A 6,000-nucleotide genomic window follows, 5' to 3' on the forward strand; every position below is an offset into this window, starting at 1 on the left:
TGAGGTGGCATTCTTCTTTAGGGCTGAGTCTATTCACCTGTCCTGCACCAAGATCTTAAGACAAAGTACTTTTAAGTGATTTAAATCCATTCTCTTTAAATGCTACCAATGGTCCTGTGGGGTAGGTGTTAGCTTCATTTGAGTTTGAATTTTTTTTCTTTTTCTTTTTCTTTTTTTTTTTTTTTGGTACTGGGAATTGAACTCAGGGCTGCATGCCTGCCAGGCAAGTACTGTGCCACTGCGCTATATCCCTGGCATTAACTTCTTTTGAAAGAAGAGGAAACTTCAGAGAAGGAAGTGACTTGCCTTCAGGTCCTAGACTAGATACTGGACTCACTGCTGTCTGACTCCAGACTCCTTTTCCCACTATATTACTTCCTTTCCATTCTAACATCTGACTCATTGGAAAAGGAGTTTTCAATCTGGGACGCAGAAACCTCAGTGAATTGATTTCCAGAGGTTTGTCTTAAAAGTAGTTTCCTAGGAGTTCTCAAAAAGTTAAATGTATAATTGCTGTATGATGCAGCAGTTCTACTTCTGGATGTATACTCAAAAGAATTAAAAACAGAACATTACACATATACCTGCACACCTATATGCATAGCGGCATTATTCACAGCAGCCCCAGAGTGGAAGAACCCAAGTCCACAGACGGAAGGGTGGGTGGATGGGAAAGGAAATTCTCAGTTGGACGTGATAGTACACACCTGTAATCCCAGCGCTCAAGAGGCTGAGGCAAGACAATTAGTGTGAGTTTGAGACCAGCCTGAGCTACACAGTGAGACCCTGTCTCAAAAAGAAAAAAAAAGAGAAATTCTGATATATGCTGTGGACATACATGGATGAACCTTGGAAATATGTTAAGTAGACACAAGAAGGCAAATTCACATGATTCCTCATATGTAACATACCTAAAATAGTCAAATTCATAGAGGCAGACAGTAGAATGGTGGTTTCCAGGAACTGAGGTGGAGGTGTGAATGGAGTGTTAGTATTTACTGGGCATGGAGCTTCAAATTGGGATGATAAGAAAGTTCTTTAGATGAATGAGGGTGATGACTACCACACAGTATGAGTGTATTTAAAGCACTATACCATATTTTAAAATGCTTAAAATTGTAAAATTCTTGTTTTGTTTCATTTTGTTTTGTTTTGAGACAGGGTCTTGCTATGTAATTTAGCCTGACCTTGAACCCACTGTGTAGCCCAGGCTGGCCTCAAACTCACAATAGTCCTCTTGGGTTAGCCTCCCAAGTGCTGGGATTTCAGGTGTGCACCACTGCACACTTGGCCCTATAAATTCTATGTATATTTTACCACAATAAAAAGTCCCAGGAAATATTAAAATAATTTATTCCCACCTTCCTTGTCACTGTTTACTTTTTCCCACTTTACAGAAAATAAAGACACTCATTCACCCTGAATTTTAATATGGTACCTTGCCTTATTATGTAAAGACCTCTGAGATGCCAAAGGATCTGAAATATTACTAAGCTTCTTTGATTAAAGGTTTTATTTTGGGCCCCAGAGATATACCTCAGTGGCACAGGACCAGCCTGGAAAGTGCAAGGTCCTGAGTTTGATTTCCGGTACCAAAAAAATAAGTACAAAAAAGTTTTGTCTTGTACATAGTTCTGTCCTAAGCATAATTCTGTGAAGAGAAAAACCTGGCATTAGAAATAGAAGTTTTCCCCATTTGGGGATATTTTGAATTAGAAAATTTTAGGATTAGAATTTAGAATTAAGACAATTGCCATAGAAATTCATGTTTACAGGTTTATTTGTATTGGAAAATAAAGTGAGTTATGACACCTCTGGGCAAAAAAATTTGAGCAGATACTTCCTAAAGAAGTTATATGACTAGTCAGTAAATTCAAGAAAATGTGTAATGTTAAACATCAGAGGAATGTAGATTAAAACTACAGTGATATGCCATTTCCCACTTACTAGAATTGCCAAAATTATTATTACTTTTTTGAAAAAACTGATGCTACCATATGAGAGATGATGTGGAGCATCTGGAACTATTGTATTTTGCTGGTGAGGATGTACAATGGTATCATCACTTTGTAAAACCCACTGAGCCACATCCCAGCCTGGGAAATATTTTAGAAAACTAAAATGTAAACCTAGAAATTGTAGAATTTTTTATTATAATGTATTAATTATATGAAACATAGATACACATGTGTGCACATACATGCTCTGTACAAGTATGTTCATGGCCCCCCCAAATGAATCAATCTAAATGTTTGTCAATAAATAAACAGATAAGTTGTGGGATACTCAAAGGAGTACTCAGAATAAAAAAGAAAAATACCAATGCATCAATATGGATGTACCTCTAGATGGATGAATCTCTAATCAAGGTGGATGACTCTCTAATACTATGCTGCATGAAGAGACAAGCAAAACAAAGCACATGTCTATGAAGTTTTGGAACAGGTGACACTTATCTACAGTATGAGAAAACAGATTGGTGGTTACTTGGCACTGGGGATGGGTGAAGACCAAACTGACCACAGAGGCACAGGAGGGAACTTTCTGTGGTGGTAGAAATGTTGACCATGAGAGTTACACAGGTACATTTGTCAAAACTAATCAAATTGTAACTAAACCTAAGCATTTGGTCATATGTAATTTATATCAATATATTTAACTTAAAAACACTCCAACTCTCCAAAATGAAGTCTTTCTATAAGAATGTCTGATTTAGCTGATCTAGTTTGCCATGAAGACTGGGTTGGCTAATTAGGTAGTGAGTGAGGCTTTCCAATAAATTGCCAAGTATTTTATTAAAACATGTCTTGGTTACTTTTTTCTTGTTGCTGAGACAACATACCCAACACCCAAAATTAAAGAAGGAAAGGTTTATTTAGCTTACAGTTTGTGGAGGTTTCAATCAGTAGTCAGCTGGCTCCAAGGCAGGGTGGCACATGGAACAGGGGCAACAGTTCAAGGTAGCAAAAGACAGCAAAAGCAATAAGAGCAAAAAGAGAGAGCAAGAGAGCAAGCCTTTTTCCCTCCCTTACATTGTATGTAGGCTGCCCACCCTAGGGTGGGTGTAGCACTCGCACCCATAATCCCAGCACTAGACAAATAATCAATCACAAACTGTAGAAGCCCACACCCAAGACTGCATGAGGTTTTGGAGTGGCATCTAGACACAAACCATAACAACATACTTAAAGCACATGATATGATAAATGCATTTTATCAAAACATACTTCATTGATAAAGATTTCAGTGGCATTTTCTTGGGAATCTGAGTTATGCAAGGTATTTTTAAGGCAAATGAAAAAGTCTGTACTTAAGTCTGTGATATACTTGCAAAAATTGAAAAAGGAAATGACTCTAGTGGACAGGTAACAGATTCTTTTGCAAATTAGATGCTTTCTCTGTCTTTTCTTACAATGTCATGGAAAGAGGACCTGATTTATCAAAGGATATATCTTTGAAATTTTTAAATTTTAGATCACTGATTTTTTTGGTATATATGATAGTGATTAAAAATACAGTGAATGTTTACTTACAATAAAAAACACATTGCCTTTAATCCTCCTTGAAATACTCCCCCTTACTTTGAACACACTTAACCCATTGTTCTTGCCACTTTTTGAACCAGTTCTGGAAACCTTTCACAAGTGTCTTTATGCAGTGTGATTTAAAAATATATATATATATGTATAATAAAGACAGGTTCATGAGAACATCAAGTATGTCCTTATCCACTTTATGCAGTGGATTTGGCACCATGTGACTTCTGGCTCTTCCCAGAAGTCAAAATAACCATGAAAAAGGAGCTAGAACATTCCTTTATTTTTCAACTAGTTGAAGCTCAGGTGCACATTAGTTGCTACAAAAAAAATGATGACAGAAACATTACCTAATATTTTGGTTTCTCATTTATTTGACTTCCTCATCACCCATCACCTTCGACATAATCAAAACCACCCACTCAAAGAGTCTTATCTTGTCACTCTAGCTGCTCTGTCTCTGAAATCTTGAATTTAGAAATCTATTCTTTGATCATAGCCACTATTTGTCCTTTCAACCTAGTTGATTACCATCTTCCATTATGCTCTGACCTTTTGCAATCAGTTGTAACTCCTTCACTTTTCCACCACCAAATATATAGACCTTTCTACATTTGTCCCATCTTTCCCTTTCCTCTTACTCTCCTGGAGGAGATGGCTCCTACTTAGTAGATACTTATCAGAGGTTCACCCTTCTATTGTGTTCTGGAACCATCCCCTCCTGTCCTTGGTTAAAATATATATAGAGAGAGATATAGATATATATTTATATATCTATCATCTATCTATCTATGTATCTATCTATCCCTTCTTATCAATCCACCTCTTCTAGGTCATTCTAAAGCAAGCAGTTATTTCTCATCTCAATTTGTAGGCTTTATCTGTCCATCCAGCCTGATCCATACTTTGAACGTTTTTTTTGTTTTTTGTTTTTTTTTTTGGTTTTTTGAGATAGGGTCTCACTAGGTAGTTCAGGCTGGCCTTGAACTCATGCAATCCTCCTGCCTCCAGCCTTCTAAGTGCTGGGATTACAGGCATGTGCCACTACACCCAGCCAGGCTGTCAACCTTTTCTCACCTCTTTATTCTTTCTTTATCCTTCTACTTGCTGCCCTTTGGCTTCTGCTTTCACAACTCTACCCAAATGGTTCCCGTTACAGTAATAGAAGGAGATGAAATATATAGGACTGGGAAATGAGTGAGGGAAATCTGGACGATAAAATCAGTTTTGAACATTCTCTTTCTAATTCAGATTTGCATGGATAGTGCTTGATCCAACCCCCAGGTATATCGGATACTATGTGCCAACAAATATCCTGGCATGTTCCAGCGTAAACCAATGTAATTTTGTACATTGCTTAAGAACCCCTAAGGGACACATGTGGTGAAAAAGAGGAAGTGGGTCCTGGTGGCCTTTCCTGCAATGTACCTCATCAAGTAAATATATAGCTCTACTCTCCATTATTTTACACGTCAGAAACCTGAGCTCTATCACTGATGTCATCTTGTGATCTCATCCTAATCACCAATTACTATTCATGTTCTCTCCTAAAAAGAAAAAAATTTTTCAAGACAAGGTCTATGTTGCCAAGGTTGGTCTCCAACTTAGGGCTCAAGTACCCACCTTGGTCTCCTAAATAGTTGGGCCTACAGGCATGTGACCACTACAAGTTGGCTAAATATGTTTTTAAAAATTCATCCATTCTTCTTTATGGCTAAATTCTGCCCTTTCCGCAGTTTGTATGTTAAAAGTCTAACCTTTATTAACTCAAAATGTGACTGTATTTTCTGGTGATAGCATCTTTAAAGAGATAAACACCCCAAATGTTTTTACAAGAAGAGAAGGTTGGGACACAAATATATACAAAAGAAGGACCTTTTGAAGACACAGAGAGAAGACTGCTATCTACAAGCCAAGGAGAGAGGCCTCAAAAGAAACCAGTCATGATCTCAGACTTCTAGTTTCCAGATTAAGAAAACAGTTTTCTGCACCACCCAGTCTGTGTACTTTGTTACAGCACTCCTAGCAAACTAATTCACTTCTTTTAAACCTCACCATCATCACCACCACTGGCATTTATTGTCTAGACGTTAGCAGTGTAAGATCCATCAGGACAGAGAGGTTTTTCTCAAATCTTTTATGGCTGCATCCTCAAAGCCTATTAAAGAACACACACACACACACACACACACACACACACACACACACACACAGAACATGGAAAAAACAAAGTAATAAAAGGCCCTCAAGCTCTCCCAACTCTCCCAAGGGAGAGCTAGGGGTCACCAGTGGAAAGGAAAGCAAACACCAGGTAGAAGATCATTATGAATTGATTAAAGAAGCGGTAAACCAGGCATGGTGGTGCACACCTGTAATGCCAGAACTTGGGAGGCTGAGGCAGGAGTATGTTTGTGAGTTTGAGACCAGCCTGGGCTACAAAGTGAGCTCAAGGCTAGCCTAAACT

This window comes from Chinchilla lanigera, unplaced genomic scaffold (genome assembly GCF_000276665.1).
Source record: "Chinchilla lanigera isolate Chin_1 unplaced genomic scaffold, ChiLan1.0 scaffold00063, whole genome shotgun sequence".
In the NCBI taxonomy this organism is placed as follows: Eukaryota; Metazoa; Chordata; class Mammalia; order Rodentia; family Chinchillidae; genus Chinchilla; species Chinchilla lanigera.